General features: G+C 41.1%; 1 protein-coding gene across 7 annotated transcripts in view; it reads right to left on the bottom strand.

Annotated features, from left to right (window-relative positions):
- Nucleotides 1-25,144, bottom strand: part of Rasgrp3 (RAS guanyl releasing protein 3) — a 103,501-nt gene that overhangs the window by 52,317 nt on the left and 26,040 nt on the right. Inside the window, exon 1 of one of the 7 annotated variants that reach the window (XM_052186380.1) lies at nt 16,322-16,820. The exons of the other annotated variants lie outside the window; for them this stretch is intronic. The gene's annotated coding sequence lies outside the window, so the exon portion shown is untranslated. Of the gene's footprint in view, nt 1-16,321; nt 16,821-25,144 lie in introns of those variants that run through there. 7 annotated transcript variants of the gene reach the window in all.

The raw sequence follows: 25,144 nt of genomic DNA, 5'->3' as shown, positions 1-25,144 counted from the left end.
CAAAAGTATGAGTCTGTGGGTCTGGGGATGGGGTCATACCTATTCAAACCACTACAGGGCTAGGCCTGAGGTAAGAGTTGGACCTGAGATACATGGTAGATCTGAGGTAAGGATTGGACCTGAGATGAGGGGCTATTTATGGAAGGGTTTGTATGCCCTGGAAAGGACTTTAGAGCTATGTAACACAACAGAGAACTGAGCAAAGACTTTAGATGTGCACCATCCTGACATGTTTTAGCCTGGCAATAACAATGCTCTGATCCTTAGATACTTCCAGATAGACATAGGCACTCTGTGAACTGATTTCCTCTGTGTTTTGTATAATTTATACTGCTGACTGGGTCTGTTTCCCTAGAAGAATAAGATGGTACTTTTTGAGAGCCCCTACCCAGAAGTGTGTCCTGTGATCATTTCAAAAGATCCATTTAGCTCTACTAGAGAGAAAAGACAAGCAGGAGGTCTCACTCTCAGGGCCCAAGTAAACCAGTGGCATAGCACAGGGGTCAGACTGTACACACGCTTGAGCAAATTCCCATTTATTGATTCCTCTTTTGTGACCTGACCCACCAGCCTTATTCTGCCCATTTCCCAATCTCCTCTAACACTCTCTTACAACATGAGATTCTCCATCTTTCTCCATCAAAGTTCATTATCAGATTCCAGGAAAAATGCTTGCCAGTTACTAACATCCCTTAAACCATGCCTGAAGATGGACAATACAGGGAACTAGCTTCATTAAAGGTCTTGTAAATGGATCTGCTAGTCACAATAAAGATGTTGAAGAGCTAAAATAGTAACTGAAACCAAGCTGGTAGCAAATTTAGAACCAGAACACAGCAGCTTCTGCGGTAATCTGGGGGGATTTTACAAGTGTGCAGGTTCCCACATTGGCTGACCATTGCCAGTTGAGTCTCACCACATTATCTTATTTACACCAGCTCCTTTTCAGTTCTGGCTTCTAATTTATAGCCCAGGAAACAGAGCATGTACTCCAAGCCCAGAAGCACATGCTTTTAATCCAGCACTCCGGAGGTAGAAGCAGGTAGATCTCTGTGGGGTCATGGACAGCCTGGTCTACTTAGAGAGTTCCAGCATAGCCAGGGCTACACAGAGAAAGCCTGTCTTAAAAAAAAGGAAACAAGAAAAAGCATATGTATCATATGTATGTATGTATGTATTGATCGAATTACTTATCTAATTATCTTCTTACTACTAATCACACAAAAATTCAACTGAAAAGATAAATCCTCACCACCAACTCCAGCACTCCAACACATTATGTTTAACTAAAATAGGATAAAGTAAAATCATTCATTCATTCCAGGGACAAAGGGGGCGCTGGAGGAGATGGCTCAGTGAGTGGAGTACTTGCCACACAAGTGTGGGAACCTGAGTTTGGATGCCCAGAACACACACAAAGCCAGTGGTAATAAGAAATGCCCCAGTTGTTCCTACAGTGAGATGAGAGGCAGAGACAGGAGGATCCAGGCAGTGCATAGACCATCACACAAACAGGCATTCCAACAAGGCAGAAGGCAAAAAACTGACACCTGAGGTTGTGCTATGACTTGCGCATGTGCACTATGGCCTGTGCAGTAATACACAGGAACACACACACACACAGAGTTAGAGAGAGATGGGGGAGGGGGCATTGCAGGTGAGAGAACTAACATAAGTACATTCAGTGACTAGGAAAAATACCAAAATATCTGGAACTGTCTCTACATATGAAAATTAAGAAATACTTGAAACCAGAAATGTACTGGTTGTATGCACTGCAAATAAATGTGATGTCTTTTTTGGTTTCTTTTTGTTTTTCCTCGTCTCTTCTCTCTTTTTTTTTAAACCTCCCTGCTTCAACTCCCTCTTGAGTGTTGGCAAGCACAGACATGTGCCACAATGCCCAGCAAGGTTGCTCCTGTCGTCATAATTTATTTCCTAAAATTTAATGCTTGGCTTGGTGAAGGCATCTTTAATAAATGTGAAGAAAAGCCAGCCACCTACTTTTTTTCAATCTAGAAAAATCTCTTCTGTCATCTGGACATTTCTAAGCTTCTGTAACTCCGGCCGTATCTGAATCATTCCACCAAGTTTTTAACTGAGGTCTATGTGGACAGTAAGAGCACTGTCTGAACTGTGTGCACTGTGTGCACGGCATCAGCAATGTCTCTCTCAGTTGTGCTTGCAGGCCCCAAACCACCACAACCCTGCTTTACATAACCACCCCAAACTCTGTCTCTAATGTGACAGAAGTGAGGTCCAAGAACACAATCTCTGTAGAGACATCTCGAATACTGCTCACAGACAGTAGAGATACCACGGATATTGATCGCAAGCACCTTTCTCTTGGCAGACGTTTCCCCTTATCTGAGCAAACCTATTCTATGACAAACAAGAAACTGAAAGTCTCCATGTTTTCTCTGCAATGAAGATCTTGTACGCTAATCAATTCTGCCTCCCTCAGCTTCTACAGATTACAACATTGGGGTCTTTTAGGAATGAGGAATCCCATAGCTATATTTGTTGGTCTAGCCGTCATTTAAATTTCTCAATTTTTTTTTTTTTTTAGCTATTTGTAAAATGATATACAAACCCAACCTCTACTTTAACATCTAATTTTCCTCATTCTTGTAGGAAAATCACATCTGTGTAGTCTACATTTGCTGGCCAGCAAGTGCCTCCCAGGCTCTCTAAATCTTCACTACCTTCTGTTGTCCCCTGAGGCTAGTACTGAGTGTCACTTCCTTCTTGGTAGTTTTAGGAAGGGAACCTGGTGCCTGCTTGCTATTGACACTTCCTTTGCCAGTCCCAACCTCAGACTTACTGGATGGGCCTCTGACATCACAGATTCAAAGGCTAAGGAGGACCCTTCAGGGTAAAGAGCTTAAGAGCTTAAGAACAGTCCTATGTGTAGATTAGATAAGAAGGAAGACAAGAGCGAAACTGTGCTCACTCAAGCTCTCCCCACCCCCAGCCCTGCTCACTAAACCGGGAGGGTCAAACTACAAGACAAATGTCATCTTTCACCCAGGCACAAAGCAGGTTTGGAGACTTCTGCTTTGTCTGTTGAGAACAATTAGACCAACAAGATATTACTTATTTGCAATCATATTATCCTTAAATATCTATATTACCAGAAGGTTTGGTGGTATTATTTCTGTGGTTTTTCTTTCATAATAAACTCTCAGACTGAAGAGAGAGTTCAGTAAATAAAGAGGTTTGGCACACAACCATGAAACCTAGAATTTGAATCCCCAGCACCCACATGGGAGGCCACCTGTAGTGGCAGTACTGGGGAGACAGAGACAGGAGATACTTGGAGTGAGCTGGGTAGCTAGATTAGCTCCTGATTCTGTGGAAGACTCTGCCCTAATAAATAAAATGGAGACCAGTGGAGAAAAACACCCAACATAAACTTCTGGCCTTTACATACCCATGAACACACCCATCTTCACCTGTACATGCATGTTTCCACCACACACATGTACATCTGCCAAGAAGCTCTCACTATAATGGTAGTCACTAATGAATCACTTGAGTCAAAAGACAGAACAATGTTCATTGATGAGCTACCTTTAGAAACTGTACCTCCTGGTGCTTAGAGGCAAACATCTTCAGTTCTGCACCCTATATAAAGCATGGTGTTACACTGTCGGCTTCCTCTTCCTGTTGCTCTGTCTGGGCTTGTTAACTACAATTAGGGATATCTGACTTCTCCATGCAGGCTCTAGGAAGTTACACTCCCTACTCTGGGCTTTTCAGGATAGTTTCCTGTGTGTCATTTATAGCACTTGAATAAAATAGAGTCACACGTAATTGCTGACGGGACAGGCTGAGCCGGTATTCTTCCTTTGTTGCTGTTTATTACTCTAAGAGAAACCAGAAAGGACAGAAGGTTTGTTTACTTGTCAGGGCAGCTGCAGGACTGAACCTACCACCAGGTTTTTGTCTTCCTGTTCATTCAAGTTTTCTGACAGTGTTTTGGGTTTACCCTAGAAACTAAACCTCTAATTCAGGAGTCTGCGGTAATGGGAGACACAAGGTGTATTTCCACTTTCCAAGGGCATTTCTTTAGAGGTGAAAGAAGATCCCTATGGATTAAACGATAAGGACTGGTTCATTGCTTAAGCAATGACTACACTGGCTGAAAGAAAAATACCCCACTGTAGTAAGCTTTCAGAACCCAGATTTTCATGGGGATAAGAGTATCTCTGAGATACAAAGTGTATACAGAAGAAAGCTAATTTTGAAGTAAAGCGCCTGGTTACAGAAGTGTGGGTTTTGTACCTTGATGTTGTCCATTTATCATTTAGATAATGAGATATGACTAGGCTGTTTGCTAACAATCATGGAATTTATGGTCACTGGTCTGATATCAAAGAAACGTAGCTTTTTGATTTTGCAAAGGTTATCCTGACCTGGTTATCTCTCCTGATCAAAGAAAGCTTTAAATTCGGCAATCTAAAGTGCACGGGAGTGGAGTTAGTAAAGATCCGCTCTCTCTAGCTAGTGGATTCTGAGGAGCTGAAGCCATCCTGGGAATTTTTTAAATGATTGAAGGCAGGTAATGAAAGGTGAGACTTAGAAGCCTGTCTCAGAGTTCAAAGTAGGTTCTAACACAAACTACTGTTTCCACAGCTCTGAACCTTGGGTCCTTCCTCTGACTGTCTTGTTTGTTCTTCTCACTTTGAATCACAAGCCACTAGCTATTGGGAGACTCCCTGATCTGTCAGAATTTGGACTAACTTATCTACAAATTTGAGTTTGTTGCATTCCTGTCTCTAAACTCTACCCACATTAGGCAGGGACAGCTATCTCAAGAAGGATAGAGTGGGGTGACCATCAAGATGGCCCAGAGGATAAATAAGCTTGCTTGCCTCGAGACCCAAGTAATAATGACTGGGACCTGCAGGGTGGAAGGAAAGAGCTGATTTTTACAAATTGCTCTCTGACTTCAACACATGTGGTGAACACACACACACACACACACACACACACACACACACACACACACTTTGTTTTTAATTTTTAAAAACAAAGACAAGCATAGAGCAAGTGAATTAATCAGGAGCAAATGCCTCCCTATTATTCCAAGTATTATTTTTTTGGGTTTGGGTAGCTCCAATCTTAATGTTGGGAAGATGTTTCTCTAGAAAATGTGCAGGAAAAGGCCTGCCTCTTATTAAACATTTGGAAGACAATTTGAGAGGACTCCTTCCCAGTGACCTGAAACCCCAAGGAAGAACTACGTGCTAGAATGAGAGCAAGCACTTCCTTGTGTGGCCTAAATGCTGACTCTGCCATTGTTAACTCCTTAAGCCAGACACGGAGAGAGGAAGGCATGATACTGTGGCCTGACCCTGATCCTGTGCTCCTAGGCTCCCATCTGCCTCCACCCCAACTACAGGGTTCCTAAATGCATGGCGTCTTCTCCCTAAACAGTCATTTATTTTCAGTCCCACTCATTCTTTGCCTACATTGTGAAGGTGGGGGTTGTACAGAGCCCTTTAGAGGTTTTCTAAACATTTCAAGGGTTTTCATTTGGTTGTTCGCTTGGTTTTCTGAATAACTACCCAGAAAGAACCATCTATAGGTTGTATTGATCTTTCTGGAATCAGCAACTTTCCTTTAGAGAAAATAAGTGCATATAAGTCAAACCTCTGTCTCTTTGAGAAGTATAGATTCTACTAAAAGGGTTAACTCGGGAACTTTGGAACACTTGCCCCTCCCAGAAGGGAGAGGTTAAATTATTACATTCCTCAGATCACAGGGAGGTCCCTGCAGCTAGGGAAAGCCCAGAGACCATTGGCCACCTACCCTAACAACTAATTAATTTAAAGGTAACACTGTTCTGCCAATCACATTGTGCCTAATGGCGGCTGCCCTGAGGACTGTACAAAGGCCCGTGCAGCCCACTGTGGGTGGTCGTTCTCTCCCCATGTGGAGGGCGACCCCAGCATGCTGGAGTAAATAAAATTTCCCTTGCATTTTGCATTGATTCTTGTCTCTACGTTGTTCACTCAGGGGTCTCCGGTAAGTTAAGGCTCCCTGAGTCTTACACTACATAATAGCATACTCTTATGGTATGCCTGATCAGTTGCTAGATAGTAAAGTATAATGTATATTGTTGTCTGTGCTTTATTTTGGAAACAAGATACCACTAGACCAATGTGCTAGGAAACAGACAACTGTTGTTGACCTTAGGGCTTCTTGTCCAGTTCTTACAACATCTTGTTTGTTTGAATAGTTTCATCATATAATGATCGGGTGAGGGGGTCCTTTCATTATTTTAAATTCACTTGTTTTAAACTTCTAGTGGTTCAAGGTCTGGTAAAAAAAGTCACTCACCTTTCAGAATAGCCATTAGATTTTGCAACTATTCATCATACCTAACACAGGGCCTTTGTCTGTCCACATGGTTCTGCTGTTCCCTCGAACTTGGATGCCATTTCCTGCATATTTGCTATGTTTCATTAGTGGATTTGTAAAATTTTTATTAAAATTTTTATTAAATTGTCTTTTTGACAATTTGGGCCTGATGATACACACTTTTAATCCCAGCACTCCAGATGTAGAAGCAGGCAGATCTCTTTGAGTTTGAAGCCAGCCTGGTAAACATAGTGAGTTCCAGGACAGCCAGGGCTGTATTGAGAGATCCTGTCTCAAGAAGCCAATATATATACATAAATTATATACATGTGTATGTACATATACATATGATTATACAGACACACATACACATCCATATACATATGTATAATGTATACACATACACATGTATATATAATACACACATATATTGGTTTATATATGTATATATAGTGTATATACATATTGGTTTATATATATGGGTTTGGTTTTTTTTTTTGTTCAGCACATGTAAGTGAGTGAGTGAGTGAGTGTATGTGTGTGCACCACAGTAGACATGTGGATCTCAGAGAGCAACTTGTGGGAGTCAGTTATTGCCTTCCATCATGTGGGTCCTAGGGATTGAACTTAGGTCATCAGAGGTGGCAGCAAGTACCTTTGCTCACTGAGCCAATAAAGTGAAGATTAATGATGGGAAAAGAAGAGTATGAGTTGAGATATAAACAACATTTTAAAATAAAATTCCTTAAAGTTCTGTAATGAAGACATAGGAATTCATTATATCATGTTGTTTACTTTTGTAAATATTCCACAATAAAACTTGAGTTTTGTGGTTGCTTTGTCTTCTTTTTGAGGCAAGGTCTTACAAAGTTGCCCAATCTGGCCCTGAACTTCTAATCAATCCTTCGACTTCAGTCTGCTAAAAGTTTTGTTCTTTTGTAAGCTTTAAATAACTCTCAAGTATATCACAATGCTTCAGAAAAGCAAACAGGAATCTTGACCATCTGGAAGCACCTCTCTTCAAGCCCCTCTCCAAGCCCCTCTCTATTCTACACTCTAACACATAGCTTATGATTCAGCTGGACCAAGTTATGTGTGGTTCTTGGAATAAATTTTTTCAAAATAGCCTCCTTTTCTTCTCAACAGTCACAGTGTTGTTGTTGTTGTTGTTATTGTTGTTGTTGCTTGCTTGCTTGCTTATTTGTTTTGCCTCCAACTCAAATGTAACCAACTTCAGGAGCCCGCCCCTGGCTCAGCCTGATAGAGTTATCTCCATTTCCTGGACTGCCATAAATAATGCTCTTCTTTATAGACAAATATTCATGCATTGCAATGTGCTTACTGTGATACTTTAAAATGTATGCATGATTAACAGGGTGGTAATATTCTATGGAGGAAAAATCCATATAATTATCTACGCTTGAGTTTAAAAATACCAAATGAATCATCTTGTATGAAAATTTTTAGATTTTTTTAAAATTCCTTTTGATGACTTTTGCATGAGGGGACCTGTAAACTAGACGTTAAGTCTTTAAGTATTAAGTCTTTAAATGTTTTAGATATAACAATATCTCTAAATTTAGGGAGTAACAGTCCAAACAACTTTCTAAACTTATGAATTTCTAAATATATCTGTTTTCTATAAGGTTGGTATGAGATAAAATAGAAGATAAGTTACGGAGTGTTTTATGCATGCTGTATTACATTAGTTCTGACAGCTGGATAGATTGGGTCTCAATTCTTACATCTTAATATCATTATCACTAGTTTAAGACAAAGTTCTTGCAACTTCCTAAGAGAGGTTGAAGAAATACTACACACACACACACACACACGCGTTGAGAGATATCCTACATTGATTCTGCTCCTGATGCTACTTGACTCTTCTAGCTATCTGTAATAATGATCCCCAGAGACATTTTTTGTGAGTATAACTGCCCCCCTCAGTGCCAATGTTATGTCATGTCTTATAAGATTTAAATACAGCTCTCAGCAAACTTTCACTTTTGGCAAATCTGCTAGGCCCATTGTCATGACCATTCTTTCTACCTGTCATCATCATAGATAGAATAATGATGTTTGACTGTTGGCAGGAGCTGAGTTCTACAGGACCACCCTGCACAAGACACAGAGGACCACAGTTGAGAGAATAGTACTGAAAACTGAATGAGTGTGTTCAGGGTAGGAACTAAAGAGACTTGGGGTGCAGTTATGAATCCCAGAGCCCAAGAATACTTTTCTGTCTGATAAAAGTCTACTAATGGAAATGGAAAATGTATTGGTCATGATGCCACATCAATTGCATGGCAAGGCCAGCAGTCTCCACTGTACAATGGATGTCCTTTCCATAGACAGCATCCGTTCTAAACCTAAGTAGAATGAGAGACAGCATCATGCTAAAGAGGAATGAGTATTGTTTCCAGCTAGAATCTCATGCTGCTGGCCTTTTAAAATGCAAGGTAGTCAACTCTTGTGAAGTTTGTTTTCTTCTCTTAAAGTACACTGCTTCCTACTATCTATTTTCTGAATGAGGTGAAAGTAAATGGTATTTTCTTTCCCTTCCTACAGCAGGCATAGTTTAAATACTTACTACAAAAGAAACACAGAGGCAGAGACATCCCAGGATCAAGACCAGCTGGGAGAGAAGTGGGCCACAGAGAAATCTGAAGAACCACCCTTCAGATTGGCCGCTTGCCCATGCCACAGAAAAGTAATGATCTCTAAAACAGTCTGTCAACTCATATGATTTTTTGAGTGGCAGGCATTCCATGCATAAATGAAATACTTTCTTCTTTGAGAAAGCAGAACTGAGACCTGAGCAAATTCCAGTGTTCATTCAAATCGAACTTGCAGTGTGAGTATCTCAGAACCAAATATGGATGTGCTTAGTTCTTTAATTTAAAAACTACTTAAAATTCTTGAGTTCTTAGGAGCTCCACGAGTCTGTATTAGCTTGAGATTTGAGAAGGAGCATCCTTCATGGTTGCAGTGAGAGTTTCTACAGTATGCCTAGGAAAAGAGATACTTCTCCTGAGGTCCTTGATTCAAGTCTAAAGTGGACTGCAACAGGGCTCTGCATGTGTAGATTTCTAGGCACAACTCTCTCATGTGTCTTCCAAGGTTAATTTACACAGAAGACACCAAGGAAGCCCTGTGCAAAGCAGTTTGGACTGCTAAATGGAAAGAAAATGCCCTAAAAGCAGAGGAGAGACTGAGCTGATTTGTAAACTTGGAGGCTGACTCTGCTGTAGATTGATGACTGTGTCTAAGTCCATTCCTATCTCATCAATTTCCCTTTGGGCCAATTGCATAGATCTCTGCCACATTGCAAATGCTCCAGGCAGGGGAAAATGCAATTAAAATCACTTACATGTTCTCTAACGCCATTGCTTGTCTGTAGGGTTGAAAAAACTAAGCAACGGGGAAAGCAATAACTAAAATGAAGCTCTGGGAAAAGATATAAATTTCCCATGTTATTTTCCTTCCATGGGTAGTTCTCTGCTGGGTTGTACCAAAAACATGTTCTTAATTAAAACTCTGACTGTATTTATAATCCCAAAGCAAATCAATGTCATAATAATATGGTACCTTATAGGGGTGGTGATGGTCCAGCTGATTAAGAGACAACATTTGGGAAATAAAGAAGTCTTCAGAAAATAAAAGTAAGAATCTTATTAAACAGAAGCTTAAAAGATATTAGTATTGCTACAGCTACCTGAATCATGTCACTAACTAGACTTAAATAAGATCCTTCTATTACAATAGAGGCATCAAGATTTATATTTCTTTGGACTCCACTGACAGAAGTGAAACCTGTAATTGTAGAACTATCACCAACCATGTCACTGTCTTTCCTTCTTTTCAAAATGTTCTCTTGAAAGGTGCAGAAAATTCTGATTATTACGATAGCAAGTAAAGGGGAAAATGCCTTTTGGATCAGTTCATGATTCAGTTCAAGACTTTGCTTTTTAATTTAAAGAAAGTACCCTTAAAAAGTCATACTACAAAGGTTGTTATAATGTTTTTTTTTTGCAAAACAGCATGTATTTATATTTTCCCTGGCTATTACTATGTATAGCTGCACTCACAACCACTAGACATCACATACAGCTGTTTTTATGATCTTACCTACATACTGATAATGGTGTTAGCCAGTAAACAATGAACACATTGGAAAACTGACCAATAGTAGAGAGTCTCAATTAGTCTGGTAAGCTAAGACTCTTCATTCTGAGCAAATAACTATACAGAGTAAAGTAATAAAATGTCAGAATGCACTCTTGCTCCCTGGTTGTACAGGTAATGTAACCAGCAGAGCTCCCAAAAATTGCCAATGCTTTTGTTAGGCAAGGATAATATATACAAGAGAACAGGCTGAGTTCTTTTAAACTTAGTCAATTAATTATATTATTAACTTATTATATCTCAGAAATGGGTTCTCTCAAAGTTAATGTTACATCATGCCATCATTGCTGAGACTCCAACCTAACCACACAAAAATGAAAATGATAACTAAGTTCCACTACAAATATTATCCGAGGTCAATGTTTTTGTGTCTGTGACTAAGATGGACTTATTCCTAAAGTCAACTGCCCATAAAACTTATTTAATACCACCAACAATACCCATCAGTCAGCACACCACAAACTAGTCGCAAACCAATGCTTAACAGAAGATAATGACAAGTTACAACCTTTTTCATTACAAAAAACAATTCAAAATGTGCACTTTGATGATGTAATTGAACCCTGTCTTCCCCTGGATGACAGCATAAACAAAGAAATTCCTGGGATTCAGGGATAGTAGGTTATTTGCACTGTGTAGAATTCTGCCACATATTTCCTCCATGACTGTGGACAAACTACCTACATTTTCTCATTCTCAGTCTCCTCTCTGTAAACAATGGTAATGATGCCCACACCCCTACGTGAAATTGTGGCAGTGTGAGAGAGTGCCTAGTGCCAGTGAATTCCCATGTAAAGGGGAATTTTTCAGTCCCAAAGATGAATTCAAAGACCAAAGCACAGTGACTTTACATACCTTACATACAGACTCTGAAAGGACAAAGACATGAAAGAATAGAACACCCAAGATTTTAAGTCCCATAAAGTAATGAGACACAGCAACCCGATGGTTAACTCCTATAGTAAATGAGCAACTGGCACAAAGGGGAAAGAAGGGGCCATGGGGATAGCTTTTGGGGAACAGGTGTCTGTAAAGCTCACAATCTGCCAAGACAGACAAAACATGCTCTGCATCATCTTCCATTACCTTTTGTAAAACATCCAAGAAATCAAGTAAGCATTTGATTTTGCTATATATCAGCTCCATAGTATGGCTTAAGAATGATATCAAAATTCTGAGTTCATTCTTTGTGTCTCTGCCTGCCATTCACTAAATTATGTCATTTCCTTGGGGGGGTGGTGGCAAGCAATTTCCATCAGAGATCGGAGCCTTCATATTCTCAAGGTTTTCTGTCTATGAAATGCAACCAACCAAGAATTTCCAGTATGTTTTTTAAATAGTGGTATCTGTATTGAACACCTATAATTCTTTTGCCCTTTTCATTATTACTTAATACAGAATAACAATATTAGGTCATACCTCCAAGTGAGACATAGATGATTCAATCACACAGGAAGACCATCATGGGTTGAAACAATATGCCACAGAACAGGGAGGACCTGTGTATCATGATCATGCTGGTGGTCATGGAGTCCTGGAACTTATCACCTAAGAACACTAAGGGACAAGTCTAATTGCCACTGGAGGTAGCTCCCAGTGTTCTGGTTTAGAAGACTACAGTGAGAACTACTATTGATTTGAGTTTACTTTTGAAGGGATTGGGCGAGTAAAATTAAAGATCAAAATTTGCCCCCCCCCCTTTTTTGTCTATAAATAGGTTGATCATCAAAATATGTAATCTGGTCATGACGACTTTGGAAAATTTTTATAATTTTCTCAAGGCATCCATGTAATGTTTATTTACTCAACATTCTTCCTGACAGCCTGAAAAGTTTTCCCACTCCCCTGTTCCTTATGTATTACACACAGCCTTTTTCTCACTACAATTTTAACATTTAGCCAAGTGAAGGGATATAGAGAAGCAGACAGAATTTATTAAAAGGCTCAAGCAGAACATTTCTTTGAAGGCTCTACTTGACTGATGACCCAGAAAACCCACAGGTTCACAACTGGCAAGTGAGCAGCCAATGTCTAGGTGCACAGCAAACCATAAGATGATAAGACTCATAGCAAAACAGCATGTGCAACAGCCATCAGATCTCCTCCTACCCCACTCCCAGCCAGCTCCCTGCCATGGAAACCTTTCCATGCTGAACTACACCAACATAAGTGTGATCACAGGTGTGATGTTTATTGTACATTTACTATACCAAATGGTGGGCAGAGGTGTGTGTATTTACATAGAGTATGCATAGAAAACCTGTTTGATGTTGAGTCAGTCCTTGGCTCATGGGACTTATCAATTTTTTTTGACTGGATGATGGTGTGGTATCTGTATTAGTGGTCTCTATATTGGACAACCCAACGAGGAGGACGAGGATGAGGAGAACAAGGAGGAGGAAGAGAGGAAGAGGAGAAGGAGGAAGAGAAGAGGAGGAGGAAGAGAAGGAGGAAAAGGAGGAGAAGGAGGAGGAGGAGAGGAGGAGGAGAAGAGAAGGAGGAAGAGAAGAGGAGGAGGAGGAAGAGGAGAGGAGGAGGAAGAGAAGAGGAGGAGGAAGATGAGAGGAGGAGGAGGAAGAGGAGCAAGAAGAGGAGGAAGAGGAGAAGGAGAAGGAGGCGGAGGAGAAGGAGGAAGAGGAGGAGAAGGAGAAGGAGAAGGAGAAGGAGAAGGAGAAGGAGAAGGAGAAGGAGAAGGAGAAGGAGAAGGAGAAGGAGAAGGAGAAGGAGAAGGAGAAGGAGAAGGAGAAGGAGAAGGAGAAGGAGAAGAAGAAGAAGAAGAAGAAGAAGAAGAAGAAGAAGAAGAAGAAGAAGAAGAAGAAGAAGAAGAAGAAGAAGAAGAAGAAGAAGAAGAAGAACAACAACAACACATGATGAAGAAGCCACAAAGGACATCAGTGCTGTGCATTCCAGATAAATAACAAGTTCTTAGTGCTAGATTTACCAACACAAAAGTCTTCATTGTGAACTGTTTCTCAAAGAGGAAAAAGTACACTGCCAGTCAGTGTTCCTATAGACTCTGGATTGGGACTGTCACAGAGGAAACTAGCCCTTCCTTTTATTGAGAATTTAGAAGGCCATTGCACACACATGTTGTGTATCTAATTGTATTGGGACAGAAACACTCATGTTTGCATTTCCTGAGACCTTTAAATGGTGGGATTTACATACAAATTCCATCTTTTTATATATGTATATGGTCAAGAGCCTGACCCCTGTGTCATTTTCGCTTATACCTAAGCACCTTCTGAGCCTCAGTTTCCTCAATATACAAAACATATGCATGATTCTTAAGTTGCAATGGGGTTCTCTCTTGATAAACCTATCTTAAATTAGAGCTAGTGTTAGTCGAAAATGCATTCAACAGGTAAGTTATGAAAACAGCACAACTTGGCAGCAAGGTGCCCTATTGGGTGCCAGTTGTTGGCCCTTCTGGTCATCTGACTAAATGAGAGCTAAAGCTCACACTATTACCCAGAGTGCCAAGAAAGGAAGGTCCAATAAATGGCCAGATTGGGCAAAGATCCAAGATCAAGATTCAAAGCACGGTTTCCACTGAATTCCTGTCACGTTCACATCCTACAGCTGTTAAGTTGAGGTACCATGAGCAAGGGACTGGCTAGGCAGCACGTAGTGTTACCACCCATCTTCATCAAAATATATGCACCTGTGCACATCATTTGGTATTGGGAATGCACAGTAAGCATACACTATGCTTTTTAGTATTTGTTGATGATCTCCTGTATCAGCACCAGAAGCCTTCAGTAATTTTTTTTTTCTGTTTCTGAACTGGAATATATTCACTACTGTAAGAAAATGTACTGCAGTTTCCCCATCTTCAAAATACATGTGTTAAACTCAACATTGTATAATTCATATCCGGATCTGAAATTTTTTGACATTATGGTATATATTATTTGCATGTAAAATTAATAATTTTTTAAATTGTTTTTTAAAAAGTTGGGTTTAAGCCTTGTTCAAAACCTGTGGGCATTCAAAACTTCAGCAGTTGGGTATGTTTGGCAGATAGGAAGTATATACCCAGAGCCTCATGGGTGCCCAGCAAATGCTGTACCACTGAACTCCCCCTTATCCCTATATATATTATCATACGTGTGTTGTCTCAACAGAGAACAGTCTTTAATTTAGACTTCAACAGACATTGCATCTTATTATGAGATGGTCTATCATTCTGGAGACATAATTTTACTGGAGAGGTTTGTTTGTTTGTTTCCACGCTGTTAACCTGTGGGAACCGTGAACTCTAGTAAACATGAGCTCTCAAGAATGGCCCAGACAACAGCAGCCTTCTGAACTGAGACAAGGAAGTCACAGCCTAGACAAGGAAGTCACAGAGAAGATACCGGCTGGCTCCAGGACCTCACAAAGTGGCATGAAGAGGAACAAAAAATTAGAACAATTCTTTTTCTCTTTGGACACTCTAGGTTTGGCAGATTCTTCAACATCGTAAGGAAAAGAATGAGAAGAACGTCTGGTGCCAGATTAGCCTTTTCTTGTCACCCCACCCCAACCCCTCCCCATAGAGCATCCAAGGCTGTCTCCTTAGGGATTCTGGCTGATGAGATGTTATAGGCCAGCTGTGCCTGGGAGACTTGTCACAGATCCATCACACCCTGCATCATTTTCATTCCCTCTTCACGTACAAGGGGGTGAGATGGGGGTGAAGAGGACTCGGTGTGCCTTCAAGTGAAGGTTGCAAGCAAGTCGAAGGATTTGCACCCTGAGAACAATCCTTGAGTATCCTGGGGAAACCAGACCCAAGAGTATTCTAGGTCCACCTCAAGCAAAACACCAGCTCATGGGACTCCATATGAATACAGCCCCTCTCCGGTCCCTCAGCCCCGCCCACGCTAGCCAGAAGAGGAAGCTGCCCAATCATTTTCCTGCAACTCTGATCCAGCTTCTCCCACCTTGAGAAGCTACGTCATTATCAGGCTGCTGCCCACGCTGTCCTCCACTTGGGTTAAGGGTCCTGAACAACAGAAACCTCAGTCCCACCATCCTTCCCATTTGGCTGATCTCTCCAAGAAAGATCTGTCACAGAATGCTTTTATCATCCACCTTATAAATAAGGAAGAAAACAAAAACAATATAAAACAAGCAAACAAACAAACAAAAAACAAAAAAACCCAGAGCCAGGAAAATAAGTAGGCAGTAGCTTTAAAGTCATGAGAGTGAGTTTACTGAAGAAAAGAATAAAGTTAATCATTCAATGAACCAGAAAGCAGGCATAAAACCTGATGCAAAGTTTGATCTAAGTGTCGATTTAGAAGTACATTTTACAGACTCTTACACGCTGTTACATGCATCTTTTTTTTTCTTTCAGAATTGACTAGTAATGGTCAAGTCAGCCATAGCATTAATTCATCAGACATTTTAAACAACTATGTTCTCAAGTTTCAGTGCTAAAATATTAATAAAATTCCAGCCATCGGCTCCTATCCACCAGTTCACTCCTTTGTGATTTAAGTCCTGGCTATGAACCTAAACATAAATTCCTGGATACCTAGAAATCAACTTTTTTGCTAGACAGGAATCCAGTCTCTCATTCTCAAAGTTAGGAGACACTGTGGCTAAAAAGAACACACTCTTTAAAAGTTAGTAAAAACTCAAACTAAAAAGTATAAATAAATGTCTTTTTACAGTGTCACAGGGTACCAAAATCAACATGAAATAAAAAGTTGGTGACTCGTAACACACACACACACACACACACACACACACACACACACAGTCTCCGGTTACTTACTGGGGTAACTTTGTCTTTCTCACACCAGCACTAGTGTGCCTGGCTGCCAAGTGTGGAGCATGCCAGTAGCAGCTGTTTCCTTCCAGCCAGGCTGCGTGTCTTAACCAGTCATATGCACCTCCTGATAAACACCGCGCGCGCACGGTGCCAGGAGGTCAGAAACTGAAGATCATTATTCTCCCCATTGGCAAACTTTCTCCTAAGCTGTGGGTTGGCTCGGCCACTTGATTAGCATGCAGGGCACCGCATTCCACCATTTGTTTTTCTTTTGGAGACAAATGGCCCAAGAGCAGATAAGTCACACCAGGAGGGCAGGTCTCTGCAAACAGAAAGCTAGCTACGTTTGCTTGGGGGGTGGGGGGAGGCTGAAAATCACCACTCTCCTGTCTCACTTAAGTTCTCTCTAGGGTGTCTAGTCAGCAAGAAAACGGAACCAGGAGTTCAGGCAGCAGGTGGAAGTTGCTTTGTGGGCCAGGTGCCCAGAGAGCACATCTATCTGCTGGCTTTCATTTTCTCAGAACTCCCGGCTCTGGTGTATGTGTGTGTTTCTCTACACAACTAAGGGGACTCTCCAAAGGAAGGCAAACTTTAGCCTTCTAAGAATGTTCAGCCTCCCCCATCTGGCATACCCCTCCAAGGCCAGGACTGCAGCTGCAGCTAGAGATAGCCAGTGGCAAGAACCTAAGGGGTGAAAGAAGATCTCATACAGTTTTGTCAAAAGAGCCAGAGGAAATGATTTCATGTGGCTTCAGACCTCACTTCCACATAGTTGCCTGCAGTGTCAACATTCCGGGGAACCACAGAGCAGTTGAGATTGGCAGCCAGGGTGGCTGGGGAGAGAAATGGTCATCTTGCAAGACATGCTGCTGCCCACCCTGTGTTCTGGGAGGCTCTAGATGGCTGACCTTGAGTCCATGACTTCTTGGAATATCTGGAATACCAAGGTGATGCTTCCTAAAACTCTGTTGGAACTCACCCTCGCAAGGAAGAGAGTCAGCTTATTTGGGAAGGAGTGACTGGAGTCCCCCAGGGAATTTCTGAGTCACAATCCGCCTGTTACACGGACAGCCTTGATTTTTAACAAGTGTTAACACTCTTAGTATAGGAGCATGTGTGGCCAATCTTCCAAACTGGGGCTCATCTTATACTTATTTGTAGTGAAAATTAAACCAGAAATTTCCCCATGTATAAAAGAAGAGGAAGGGGAAGAAGAGGAGGAAGAGGATAGATTTCTCCAGTCTAATTTTTTACTTAGTTATGAAAGCTCAGTGTGTACATGGAAAACACTGGAATTATCAAGAGCTATCAGCGAGAGTTTAAAGTCAGCAATAAAAGGGAACTCCAGATCTGGGGATGCAGTGCCCTGAGATGGGTCACCTCCAAAGACTTTTCACTCCTGTGTAGATGACTCAGTCTCCATTCCCAAACAGAAAAGGAAGCCTGTTAATCACTTGAAATATTCTTCTGGCTTATTTATATTCCATGTTTACAGTAACAGAAGCTTCTGGACCCAATGACACTTATCAGTCACGTCATCTGCAACCAACTAGGTCAATTATTCTGATAATCCATTATGTACCACATGGTCAAGGAAAGAGAGACTTCTGGAAACTGTTCAGTGACCAACAAAGTAAACAATATAGAGATTCTTTGCCAGTTCTATTTACAGCCAAGGACAGACCCTAATGGTACTTATGAGACAAAGTGTCAACATGGAGAACAAGGCATTGTCCCTTTCTACTCTGGGTCTAGTCAGGTGACTAACTGCTCAATAATGATGTCATCTACCAATCTTGCAAGGGAAAGAGCCCTTTTCTAACCAACTTGCCTACAGGTGCCCACCATTTCCTTCAACTCCAAAGTCTTGCCTCTTCCTGGCTCCCATCCTATTTTGATTCTCCCTCTGCATAGCACCTATCTCCCGCTCAGCACATCTGTCTCCTGCTCAGCACACCTGTCTCCTGTTCAGCACACCTGTCTCCTGCTCAGCACACCTGTCTCCTGCTCACCACACCTGCCTCCTGCTCAGCACACCTGTCTACCGCTCAGCACACTGTCTCCCACTCAGCACACCTGTCTCACCATCTAGCTGTTTCCACTTGCATGGCTCCTGTGTCTTAAGCACGATCTCTCTAATTTGTTGCTTTTACTGTCACAGCTCAGTCTTTCTTCACAATTAAATTTCTGGAGAAATACTTGTCATCCTGTCTCAGATCTCATTAAAGATTCAGTCTGCTTGAGACTGCTCCTGTCTCACAGATGCTGCTTACTCCACTTGACTGTATGACATTTGTTTTTTTTTTTTTTGCTCCTATCTTATTTAACTTTTGGCTATATTTGACCCAACTGACTATGTAGTGCCAAAAATGTTCTGTGGCTTCCAAGAAGTCTTACTGCAACTTCCTTCAGCCTTCTGAGGACTTCCTTTCTACCGACCCCTCAATTTGAAAACCCTCTCTCTCCCATTCCTGTTTCTAACATGTTTCATGCATGCTGATTGACTTGCCTCTAAAATCCCTATTTATGATCTCAATGTTTTTACATTTTACCTACGATTGAAGCCTCTTAGAGGCCATGGTAGTATCTTAGGCATATTTAGATGTGTCCAGAAACTACCAGAACTTTGACAGGAACTGTTTGCCACAATCTCCCTTTTGTTCATTCTCTCTGTCTCTGTCTCTGTCTCTCTGTCTCTCTGTCTCTCTGTCTCTCTCTCTCTCTCTCTCTCTTCTTTCTCTCTGCTGATTTCAGGCATAAACCTGAAGAAAACTACTGTTTTCATAACCTTAAAATTATTTTAGTCATGATTAAATCCTTTAATCATCATGAAAAATATTTCGACCCTGTTCATAAAACCCTAAACCATAATGAAAATTTTAAATATTTAAATGGGGTAAGATCATTTTTTGTGTATAAACTATTGCTCCATCATAACCACAGTAAAATCACAAATGCCAAAATGAGATAAAAGAAGAAGGCGTACAGATAAGTGATGAATACCTTTAATATGCAAACAGTATTGACAAGTAGCAGCTGGTCAGAGGATAACAATAAATATTTCACAAAAGAAGAAACCAAAATGACCAATATGCATATGAGAAAATTAATCTTCCTTATAAAGGACAAATTAAATAAAAATAAGATATCATTTGACACACTTGACAAAAATAAAATAACAATTTCCAATGTTAGAAGGTTGTTTAGAAAACAGAAACTTCTCTAGTGTTCTGTCAAGAATATATGGACAATCCCAATGGGGCTGGCACACTCTAATCCCAGCACTCAGGAGGTAGAGGTGGAGGCAGAGGCAGAGATCTGAGTTCAAGGCCTGTGCCAGAATAGTCTATTGAGCAAGTTCCAGGATAGCCAGGGCTACATAGAGAAACACTGTCTAGAGAGAAGGATAGGGAGGAAGAACAAGAGGAGAGGGGGAGGGGGGAGGGGAGGATGTAGATGGTACCATGTGAGAAAGCTAATTTTGTAATTTGAAGCAAACACTCTTTAAAATGTGATTTTTCCTTCCACTCACCAGTTCCTGTTCTAAAATTATATTCAAAGGAAAGGCTACGGATTACATAACCATGTGGCTGTTCCTTAGGGTGCCCTTTAACCTCTGCGTGCTCAACAGGCCTACATCAGGCACAGTCCCTTCACAGGACATAGTGCTATGCAACTGTTGTAGAAGAATGATGTTCAAGTTTATTAGTAACCTTGGAAATACTTGGTGTTGGGTAAAGGTTTCTTCAGAATAATCTCATTTCCCAGGAAGATATATGTGAACATAAGAGAAATCTCAAAACAAATATCAAAAATTTTAAGACAGTTTGTTTGTCTGATTGTCTCTGAGTTAAGTTCACTTATCCCTCAGGCCTTTTCTCTTGTTGTTTGTACACGATCTTTTTAAATGTAACAGGGTAAACTGAGGCGGAGGATGTGGCTCAGTTGGTAGAGTGTTTGCCTGGACTGGATTATGCCAGTAATCCTAGCACTTGGGAGGTTGAAGCAAGAGAAACAGATATTCAAGGCTATCTGTGGCTACATGAGGAATTCAAGGCCAGGCTGGGATACAGGGACCTGTCTCAAAAATAAATGAACGATCACATGAATGAATGAATGAATGAATGAATGAATGAATGAAACAAAAGTACAAGAGAGGGGAAGTGGTCTAGAAGATACTTACGTGCACTCAGCATTGACAGAGGAGAAAGCCAATGACAAGGAAAAGGGATTTAAAAAAGATAAAGAGGACAAAACACCCTCAGAGTTCATTAACAAAGCTGCATACTTCTTGAGTGTCTCACTTGTGATCCTGAAGCAGAATACTTGACAGGAACTTGCTAGACAAGATGGAAGCAGCGGGTTGCATGGGCACAGGAAGAGGAGAGAACAGTGGTCTGGCCTGAGCACCCCAGATTCAACTTCTGAGGCTTCTTCTTGGGCTTTGTGCCTACACAAGGCACCTCTTTATTTAGAGATTCCCAAATGTCCCATCGCAGATCTGTAGACAGAAAGCACTGTCTTCCTGGCTACTCCCTGACTTGTGCCAAACTCCACACAGGCTGTTCTGCCTTGGAACACACCACCTGCTGTTGGCTTGAGGCACTGACATGCATGTGCCTAAAACCCACCCCTATTTCCCTATTTGCCTTTCCTTGCAGGGACTTTGGGTTCAGCATTGCTCCTCTCCTTTTTTTGTTTCTTTGTTTTCTTTCTTTTCATTCATTCAGTCACTCATTCATTCATTCTTTCTTTCTTCTTTCTGTCCTTCCTTTCTGTGTTTCTTTCTTTGTTTTCTTTCCTTCCTTCCTTCCTTCCTTCTTCCTTTCTTTCTTTCTTCCTTTCTTCCTTTCTTTCTTTCTTTCTTTCTTTCTTTCTTTCTTTCTTTCTTTCTTTCTTTCTTTCTTTCTTTCTTTCTTTCTTTCTGAAACTGTCTCAGTTTTTCTTTTAGCTTCAATCTTCATCTAAGGATCTTGGGAGTATAAGGGTCAATGATGCCCAGATAGCTCAGTTGGTAGATCATGAAACGCTTAATCTCAGGGTCATGGGTTTGTGCCCCATGTTGGGCACCAGTTCTGGGTCCATGTTTTGCCCCACCACTGGGGTGTGAGAAACACTACTGGGCAGACAAAACACAAAGATGTTGACTACATCTGCCCTGCACCACTGCCTTTGGGTGCTGGGCTTTAGGGAAGCACAGAGAGTAGGAAAATGCAGTCTAGGATGTGGGAGGCTGCAGCTGGGGCTCCCTGACCCTCGGGCATCCAGTTGTTGCTAGGGTGCCACACAGAGGAGTCAGGAATGAAGTGTTGGGCCGGGAGTGGGAGGGGGGGGTCCATGGGCCTCAATGAGGCTGGGATGGGAGAATGGGGAACTCTTAATTTAGCTCATTTGTGATTGTCCTTTGTCTCGGGGTGCAGATGGGCCTTCTACAGGAGACTTAGGCAAAGAAAGGCCTTCCCATGCTCCCCACAGTGGCTTCAATGGAAGAGACAGTCCTTGGTTCCAAACTGTTTATTGACTGTTCATCATGGGAAATGGGTGCACAGCGCCTCCTCAGGGTGGAGCAGAGATTAAATACCTTTTGCAGGAAGGAACGTCTGGGAAGGGAAGCTTATTGACTAAACCCTCAGGGCCCCTGGATAACTTATTAGCATATACAGAACTCTGTTTAGATCAAGTTTCCTATGTGAAAGGAGTGGGATGTGTTCCAAGCCAGGAATCTAGTAGGGAGTAGGGAGAAACCTACTGTATCAGGTGGGTGACTGGGTGCCAGGGTCTCGGACCCACTCATCCTTACTAAGTTTCCTGCATGATCTACCGTCCCACAGGACAGGGGAACTGTCCCTGCTCCTCTTTCTCTACCCCTCCTTCTTCCTTTCAACTGTGTGAAATCAAAGAAAGTACCCAATCACAGCAAACTCATCTTAAGAGTTGTGCTAGCTATGTTCCTGTTCTAAGAAAGAAAGAATTGTTTTCTGTGTTCAAAGTTGAGATTTTGACTTCCACTCACTGCCCTTGTCCAGAACAACCAATGGCAAAAGAATGATCAGAAATACAGCTTCTGCACTCAGTCTAGAAAAGGTCATCAAAATGAGACAAAATCTCTGCTCTCATGTTTAATAGCTCTGTGGGAATAAAGAGCACCATATAGAACACCATAGACAAGTAGAAGTAATTATGATAGCAATTATATTAATATGCATACACTATGATAATTTTAATGTGTTAACATATTATATAATAATTGTAATATATAATGTTAACTACTGTATAAAAGGTTATAATATTAATATGCATACATTATGATAATTCTAATATGTTAGCATATTATATAATTGTAATATATAATGTGTAATATATAACCTGGTAATTACTGTACAAAGGGTTATAATATATTAATATGCATGCACTATGATAATTTTGATATATGTTAGCATATTATATAATTGTGATACATATAATATGTAATTTATAACATGTTAACTACTGTACAAAAGGTTTATTCCCATAGTAAAGTTCTAGGAAGATGCTGTTATCACTGCCAGATGATTTTAATAGAACTTAACCAGCCTACACACAACAAACAAGTAGTCTAAGAAATAAGGATGTAAACCCAGATTATCACTCTGACTCCAAAACCTACCTATTACCCTCAACCCTAATGGTTTGGTAGCCACAAAGTTTTCTTAGAAGCCAACTTAGAGAAAAGTTTTTTTGTTCATTTAGTTAAGCTTTCTCACCTCCCAGAACAACAATCTAGCTAACTTTATTACATTTGAGGTCTAATTATTGGCATATGAGAACAGCTTCCTTAGTTGTTGTTGGTGGTGCATGCCTTTAATCTCAGCACTCAGGAGGCAAAAACAGATGGATCTCTGTGAGTTTGAGGCCAGTCTGGTTTACAGAGATAGTTCCAGGACAGCCCAGGCTACACAGAAAAGAAAAAGAAAAAGAAACAAAACAGAAAGAATAGCTTTCTAATATTATCAGCCACAAATGTGGTGTTAAGCCAGTTACAATAGTCAAGTGTCTGTGTGGCAGGCAGGTGTAAAAGGACAATTGCAATATTCTCTCTATGAACGAATGAATTCTATAGGATAAACACAGGTAAGTTCCAAACAGGTACATCTACGGGCACATCTGCAGGTACATCTTCAGAGCCCAATGCACAGATGAATTGTAAATCATATTAATAGCAGACAAAATGAGGGGATTGGCCTCCATCAGAACTGGTCTCTGCACCCAGCCGTTACAGCTCCTCTCGGAGAAACTCTCACATTTACAGACAAGTCCTGACTACAGTAGAGTTTGCCCGTCATTTCTCTCTTCTGTCTTGTTTTCCAGCTCTCCTCCTTCCTCCCTCTCTGAAAATTCTCTTTCAATTTTTATAGACATTACCCTTAGGATAATTGTGTTATTAATTTTAATTTGTTTAAATTTATCTTTATGACTGTATTTTTTCTCTTAAAACATTGTCCCTTTAGTTTGCTATTGAAACTCAGCTAACTGAAATTTTGGACTCTGAAAACCACAAGAAGCAAAATTTAGTATTCTGTCCAGTGGCTCTCCATTGACACACTCTAGCTTCACCATCAGTGGATACAGTTTCCCTGAGTCCTGAGATGGATGTTTCCACCAGGGCTATGATTATAAAATATCTATTTCATTTGAATATCAACTCAACTCATGTGGAATTGTACACAACTCCAAACAATCAGTTATCTGCTTTTTCTCTTCACTAGAATTACCAGATTACTAAACCCAGCAAGCTAACTACAATTCTACTCCATGTTTATTGACTCCAAAATCAATAATTCCAACCTTAGTGCCAAACTGCTTGCTCACATTTTAAAGGGACCATTCGCAATTTCCCCGTCATCAGTGTGGCGCTTTGGGTATCCCACCCCACTTCCACATTCTGTTCTGACCCGCTGTTTACATTGTCAGATGTCTCAATAAACATGGCCACGGCTTACTTACACTGAATCTGTTCAGCTTTTCGTCAGTGGTCTCTTGGTGTATAGCAGTGGTTCTCAGTCTGACTGATGGTCAAACAAACCCTTTCGCAGGGTTCTCCTAAGACCACACTGCATATCAGATGTTTGCATCGGGACTCATAACAGTTGCAAAATTTCAGTTACAAAGTAGCAACAAAAATAATTTTATAGTTGGAGGGTCACTATAACGTGAGGAAATATATGAAAGGATCACAGCATTTGGAAGGGTGGGGACCGCTGATGTGTAGAAATCCTTAGAACTCTTCGCTCTTCTCAGGACTTCCTGGGAGAACATCGAGGAGACCTCTAGCTGAGTAGGGCCTCATGAGCATGAGGACCTAATGTCATTCCAAGAGGATTTTCTTACTTGTAGATCATGGTGGGTTAACTAAAAAGACACGTTTAGCAGAACGTCAAAGGTCGGTGGGTAAATTATCTTTTTGCCTAATCTTTTCATTAAACCTGGAGTATTCTCAGGGTTCACCTTCGTGATGTCCACTCCTGTCAGAGAAAAGCAAGTAGTGGAGTAAAACATGTCACGCTGAGGCTTCAGAATGGAGTGTCTGGTTTTGTCTCTATAGACAAAAGGCTAAATTCTCGACAAAGCTTCTCAGTCAGTGGGAGTAAGTACTGCGGAGTGAGCGGCCGAGGCAGAGGCGCATGGGCAGCTCAGCCGGAAATGGCCAGCTTAACCTGCGAGTCTGTGATCAGTTGTGAATCCCCACAGATGCTCTGCAGAATCAGAAAAGCAGCGTGCCGGTGCTTCGTTTTATAAAATGCTTGGTGACAATGTACTGCGCTTCAGGTACTTACCAATCCCCTTTCT

The sequence above is a fragment of the Apodemus sylvaticus genome, chromosome 6, assembly GCF_947179515.1.
Source record: "Apodemus sylvaticus chromosome 6, mApoSyl1.1, whole genome shotgun sequence".
Taxonomy (NCBI): Eukaryota; Metazoa; Chordata; class Mammalia; order Rodentia; family Muridae; genus Apodemus; species Apodemus sylvaticus.
The sequence above is the reverse complement of the archived record's forward strand: the minus strand, read 5'-3'. Positions and strand labels throughout refer to the sequence as shown.